The 7552-nt window shown below is 33.3% G+C and overlaps 1 pseudogene; it reads right to left on the bottom strand.

Moving 5' to 3' along the window:
- Nucleotides 1-7262: 7262 nt before the first annotated feature.
- Nucleotides 7263-7341, bottom strand: LOC134371257 (U2 spliceosomal RNA; annotated as a pseudogene).
- Between the last annotated feature and the right edge of the window lie 211 nt (nucleotides 7342-7552).

The raw sequence follows: 7552 nt of genomic DNA, 5'->3' as shown, positions 1-7552 counted from the left end.
CTTCATAGGCACATTTTGAAGTAAAGTGATTTATTTTTCCATTATTACCTCTGGGAATTATGGTACATCCTGGACATAAATTCCAATGAGACTCCCATTCACTGCATGGTAACAAAAAGAAAAGTCAATTCTACAGACAAAAACTGGTAAAGTAAGGATGAAATTGGATCATGTGTAACCATTAAATTATTCCTTTCAATGTAGAACTTTTATCTGCACTTATCTTTATACAATTGTTTCACTTTATCCTTGGAAAGCTTAGAAAATAGATATTATTATAGTGACCCTTAAAAAACAATATTTTGATGATGTAAATCTTAGTAAACTACATTTATTACAAAAATTGTTTTTAATAGAATACAAAAAAAAGGTCACATTTTTTACCAGGCATTTTGGTTAACTCTCTTATTGCTACAACTTGCATTTCTGGCATCCAGTTTTATAACTATCATTTACATATATATGATTAACCTGGCACCATAAATATCATGAACTTATTTTTTTTGTTTTATGAGTCAGCCACCTTTCTTTAATACCAAGCTCATGGACTTCAATCTTAAACCCATCTAACTTTTTTTCAAATAAATGTCATCTCAAGGTCATGAGAAAGAGATAATTTATGAATTAAAGTAAATCAAATCAAATGATGCAGAAAGGCTTACAGATCATGACTCCTAAAGAAGCTGCCACAAATACTTTATTCTGTGCCAATGAGCAAATTGTGTTATTCTAGTAGACTACGGATATCAAATATTTATACATCCCTTAGCTTAAGATTAACCTTAAATGTGAAATTACATATTTTTCATATGCTATTTATTTGTGAATAAGAGAAGGGTAAACTACAAGTGATCATTACTGTAGAAAAGTATTTGAAATTATTGCCACTATTCTGCTCTACAACTGATATGTATCTGCCAATGATATATTGTCTTTTTCTTTTGTAAACAGTGGGTTTACTCGGCTATTTATTTGAGAAATAGTTGAGATCTTATTGCATCCCAATCCCTGTGCATTGAGCTGGGACTACAAAGATGGAGGCCACATTCCTTCCTGGCCTACCAGGAGAGGTTGCTATATAAATAAATAACTATTTTTCATTCATTGACCAAAAATATGAATTGAATTCTTTCCAATTCAGGCATTATTCAAAGCATTGGAAATACAGCAAAGGACAAGGCTGAGAAAGGCCCTCCTCCAGGGTTTATATTTTAGTGTGAGGAAACAGATAAACACATAAACAGAAATAAATATTTGGAATGTCATTTTAGTGAAGGCAATACTTTGACTAGTACTGATATGTAATGACAAGAAGGAGCCAGCCAGTAACTATTAGTGGGCAGAGGACCCTAACAGAAGCCTTAGGCAGTACAAGGGGCGTAAGGTAAAACAAAAACAAAAACAAAAAACAAAAAACAGCGTGCTTAAGGAAGGGATTCGGTGTGGCTCAGGCACAGCAGGCGAGGATGAAATAAAGTGGGGGAGGTTGGCAGGGGCCACATCAGAAAGACTGAAAGTTTTTCACCTAACTGCAAGTGGATGCTGTGAAAGGATTTTAAGACAAGGAGTCAAATGATTGCTTTACATTTTGCGAAGATGATTATGATGGCTGGTAGAGGATGTACAAATGGTGGCAAGAGAGAAGCAGGAGAACTACTACAGTTGCTCAAGAAAGACATAAAGTGCTTGGATGATGGTAAAAATTAGTAGTAGATGGTTTTGTATATTTTGTTCATTGAGAAGATGTGGGTGTGTAGGGTAAATGGAATATACATTATGTATATATACACACACACACACACACATATAAATAAATAAATAAATATTTATATATATATTTATATTAAATAAATAAATATATATATGTTTATATTAAATAAATATATATATAAATAAATAAATATACATATATTTATATATATAAATATATATTTTTACATAAATATATATAAAATACTTTTCAATGTTCGTGATAGAATAAGGAATGGTCAATTAATGTTATATGTGGAACATAAAAGCATATTTCCCAGAGGAAATGACAACTGGACCATTGGGAATTCAACAGCAGCAAAAAATGGTATGTTAAGTTTTAGGTCCAGGAAAACGCCAAGGATTTAGATAAGATGTGTGGACAATTCTGGTGCTCCAATGTGATTAGAAGAAAGAAGCAGAGGAAAATGAGACCAACAGTGTAGTTAGAACCACATTATGTTCTTGTACTAAGAAGTTTTGGCATATCCTATGGGAAATGGAAATGTGTTAGGTATGTGTTTCAAGATTATTAAATAACATATGACAATATTAGATTTTCTGTAATTGTCATTTTCAAAAGCTTACTCCACATATCACAGGTCATATTGTGAGCTAAAACAAACAAACAAAAAAGATGTGGCCTCCTCTCTCTCAAGGGAAGCCAGCTAAAAGACAAATTGTCATGGAAATTGGCAAAACTGTAATGAATTTCAGGGAAGACTGGATGGAGAGGATCCATGTCAGAGGAGACAAATGGAGATACAGTTTCACTTGTATGACTGTTTGCTGCAAGACAGTTTAATTAGGGATATTTTGTTATCACTTCCTTTATTGTTTATTTTCTGTCTGTTCCTCACCCTTTCCACTAGAATATGAGCTCAAGGCAGTGGGTGGTTTTCTCTGTTTGGTTCACAATTATATTCAAAACACCAAGAATAGTACCTGACAGATGGTTGGTCCTTCATATACTTGTTAAATTAATAAATGATTTTTTTTTTTTCTGAGAAGAATAAAGAGCTAGTGGGTGGCAGGGGTGGGCACAGAGGGAATGACTTTATTTTCAGAAATTAAGTAAAAGAGAGTTCTCACTTAAGTCTTCCAGAATAGTGGATAGACTGCATATGAGTCACTGGAGAGCCTGGAACAGTATGTATTTGGGGGCTACCCCTTGAATTTCTGATTCAGCTTTATTGGGGTGAATAAGATTTAAAATATTTCACATTCTGCTACTGAGGCACATCACCCTGGGCACCAGAGACCTGAGCAGAATGCGAGTAATCAGTGAGGATAGATTCAGAAAACTGGGTTTAACAAGTAAAATGGAATGATTTCTTCACTTGCAGGGAACTTAGTCCTTTGAAACTGGAGAGGAAAAATGTTGTTTTTAAATCTCATAAACTGGCATTTGCAGAACACTTGAAAGCCTGGTGATAGTCTGGGTCCCTGCTGGTTGTAATTCAGTTCAGGTAGGCTGCTGGTTGGCTCTTGGTGTTTGTGAGCAGTGGAAAGATGGCTGTTTCCAGACTGTGATTTGCAGTTCAATCAAGAGAAATTGAGAATAGCTTAGCCATCATCCCAGAAAGATTAAAAAATCTGCCCAGCCACATTAGTAATTATTGGCAACATTGGGACTAGAACTCCAGGTGATGTAACTGTGGATAACTCTGGGAGTACAAATTAGCACAACTTTTTCTACCTGCATGGCTCTCTGCTTTGTGCCATGATTCTGGGTTTCTCGTAATTCTTCTCTAACACATCACACTAACTTCCGAGACTTTTTACTTTGGTTCATGAGATCCTCATTTCCTGAAATGCCCTGTCCACTAGTCATCTTTGTACCTAACTACTACTCATTCATTGGCAGTTTAGCCAAAATATCTCCTCCTCCAAGCACCCTTACCTGACAATTGTAACTTCGGGCAGGGTAGATGCTCAGAATCTCTTCTTGTGTAAATTTCTCAGCCTAACTCTAGCACCAACGCATATTATTTGATTATGTATTGAGCTCCCTCACTAGACTCAGTTTGCAGATGATTGTCATATTGGTTATTCCCAATCCAGAACCTGATATAGCTCTTGGTACTTAGAAACTAATTGATAATACATTATTATGATTATGATTATGATTATTTGATTATTTGTGTGTGTGTGTGTGTGTGTGAATTAATCTGAGCTCTACCCTTTGGCTCTTTCTTGGGTTCTTTATTCCTAAAATATAAAATTTTCTGCAAGAGGCATTTTCAAGAAAAAGAAATAGCAACAATATTAATAACAACTCGAAGTTAAGGAAGTACTACTATACAGAACCTCAATTTGGATATTGCTAACTCTTAATTTTTTTTTCTTCCTGAATATCATAGTAATAAGAGGAATAAATTTTCATTAATATGCTCAATATGCGTTGATGATTGAGACTTTTAAGCAATTAAAATTAGGAAGATAAACAACTTTTACATCAACAAAAAGGAAATAAAACAAACTAGTTTGTCTATTTGTTGCAAGAGACTTTAATGAGACCATGCTCCTTAATCATCTGCTGATCCTGCGAGAGGAAGTGTAATCTGCACCATTTTCATGTTCTAACTGGGCAATTTACCATACTTTATTCTGTGCCTGTGAAACTGAATACTTTTATCCTGTGCTTATGCAGCACTTTGTAGCATCTGGTGCTTGTTATATTAGATGTTTTAGTTTCTGTTCCCTTTTCTCCTCTCTTTAAAGTAATCATCACCAGTGTAATTATCAGGGTTATCATGTTAGCAGCTCAATGGGAGATGGATGGTTAGTCTTGTCTAGAGATGAGATTAGCACAGAGTTTTCTGAGCATGTTTTGCATGGAATGTCACTCGACTCTCAGAAGTTGACTTGTTACCAGTAATAGCAATGTTTACAGGTGTCTTTCGGAATAATTGTAACCTTACATTGTTTTACTCTCAGTAACAGGTAGTACATGTCTCAGTGTCTCTTTTTTGATATAACAAAATTATAATTTTTTGAAACTCAGGAAAATGCTCTATGTCAATGTTTTGTAAGAAAAATAGAGACATAATGTGCTATTTTAAATATTGCTGAATATTTAAAGATTGCCCTATTGGTGTTCACAAGCTAAAATTGTATGTATGTATATAATACATTAAATTGCTTACTAAAGTGTTTATTAATAGATATATGCTTGCTGCCTGTTGAAATAGCATGAAAAGGAACATCAGTGCTGTCAACATTAGTGACCTTTATCCCCATAGCTAATTAATCAACAAGTGCTACAGATTTGGCATTTAGTCTTTTCTTAACATCACCATCCTGAACAAAATCAACATCAATTTACTAAAATATCCATCTACCTATTCCCCTCTTTACTGCTTGTCCTCTCCCAGTGGTCCACAAAGTACCAATGCATTTATTTGTTTACTTTTTAAAACTTCTTCATTGAAATATAATTCACAAGCCATAAAGTGGCTTCCAAACTTAAAGTGTACAATTTAATGATTTTTACTTTATGCACAGAATTGTGCAACCATCACCACAAACTAAGTTAAGAATATTTTCATCACCCTGTCCTCACAAAAGCACTCATTAGCTGTCACTTTCTACTCGACCCTCCCCCGGCCCTTGGCATTCACTATTATTTTTGTTCTTATGGATTTGCCTTCTCTGGATGTACCGTATAATTCCTGCAATGTATGATTTTTTTTTTTTAAATAACTGGCTTCTTTCATTAAGCATAACATTTTTACGATTCATCCACCCTGTAGCACACATTAATACTTCACTTTTATTATTGAATGATATTCTACTGTATGGATATTCAACACTGTATTTATCCATTTATCAGATTTTGGACATATGGGTAGTTTCCATATTTGGGCTGTAATGAATAATGCTGATATGAACATGCATATTCAAGTTTTTGTTTGGTGATATGTTTGCATTTCTCTTGCATGGATACTTAGGAGTGCAAATGATTAGTTATATGGTAACTTTATGTTTAACATGCTAAGAAACTTCCAAACTGTTTTCCAAAGGGTATCAATTTCTCCACATCCTTGTCTATATTTTTCATTATCTATCTTTTTGATTTATAGCCACCTTAATGAGTGTGAATTAGTATCTCATTGTGCTTATGTCTGGGTTACCTAATTACTAGCAATGTTGAGCAAATGTTTTATGTTTATTAAAAATTTGTATTTTTTTCTTTGGAGAAATGTCTGTTCAAATTCTTTGTCAATCATTTTCTTAAATGGGTTATTATTCTTTCTAGTATTGAGTTGTTCTATTCTGGATAAAAGCTACTTACGAGAAGTATAATTTGCAATTATTTTCTCACATCCTGTGTGTTGACATTTTACTTTCTTGATGGTGTTCTTTGAAGCATAAAGGTTTTAATGTTGGTGAAATCCAGATTATCATTTTTTTTATTATTGGTTGTCGTTGCATGTGTTTTGATATCTTATCTGATAAATCATTGCCTAATTCAAGCTCAAAAAGATATACTTCTACATCTTCTTTTGTGAGTTTATGATTTTAGTTCTTCTTCTTTTATCCATGAGCCATTTTGAGTACATTTTAAAATGTGATTTAGGTATGGGGTACAACTTTATTCTTTTGCATGTGTATATCCAGTTATCCCAGTATCATTTGTTGAAACCAAATTCAGTCCCCATTGAATTATCTTGGCATCCTTATCAAAATCAGTTGATTATAAATGTAAAGGTTTATTTCAAGACTCTTAATTTTATTCCATTATTCTGCATGTGTTATTCTTATACCAGCATGATACTATCTTGATCACTGCACTGAGTAGAAAATTATGAAGTTGAAAAATGTGAGTCTTCCAACTTCATTTCTCCATTTCAAAGTTGTTTTGTATATTCTGAGTCCCTTAAACATGTGGTCATCTTTATAATTTCTGCCAAAAAGAGAAAAAAAAGCCAGCTGAGAATTTTGGTAGGAATTGTGTTAAATATGTGGTTCAGTTAGGGGAGCATTGGTATCTTAACAGCATTAAGTCATCTGATCTATGACCAAGAAACAACTTTGAGTTTACTTAGGTTTATATAATCATATCTTTCAACCATATTTTGTAGTTTACAGTGAATAAGTATTGCACTTTTTTTGAGATTGTACTTTATTTCCAAGGAATTTATTCTTTGTGTTGTTACTATAAGTGTCTTAGTGGTTGGCCTAATGATTATAACTACCACCTTAATTTAGAAATCATCATACAATGCAAAGGGGTTTATAACCATTGCATTGTGCAGCATTTTTCAAGTAATATATGAGAAGAAAGTATTTACAAACAAAAATACATTGCACTGATTTTAATATTTACCTATGTAGTTGCTTGACCTGAGTTCTCTGTTACCTTTTGTGTATTCAAGTTACTATCCAGTGACCTTTTATTAAACATGAATAACTCTCTTTAGATTTTTTTGTTGGGGAAATCTACTAGCAATGAATTCTCTGTTTTTGTTTATTTGGAAATTTCTAAATATTTTCTTCCTTTTTTAACAGTTAGTTTTACTGAATATAAAAATTTTTGTTAACTGTCTTTTTCTACACTTGATCTTAGCCAAAAGGCCGAGAAGCGATTGTTAACTGTCTTTTTCTTCATTCACTTTGAATATATATTCCCACTGTCTCCTGGCAGCCATTGTTTCTGATGGAGAGTCAGCTGTTAACTTGATTGTGAATCCCATGTATGTGATGGGCCAAAGGGTTTTTGTTTGTTTTATTTTGACTTTTGCTCATTTTGTTTATTTTTTTCTACCTTCAAGATTCTTCTTTTAGCTTTGGTTTTCTA

This window comes from Cynocephalus volans, chromosome 2, assembly GCF_027409185.1.
Source record: "Cynocephalus volans isolate mCynVol1 chromosome 2, mCynVol1.pri, whole genome shotgun sequence".
NCBI classification, from domain to species: Eukaryota; Metazoa; Chordata; class Mammalia; order Dermoptera; family Cynocephalidae; genus Cynocephalus; species Cynocephalus volans.
This window is presented reverse-complemented; position numbering and strand designations above follow the sequence as displayed.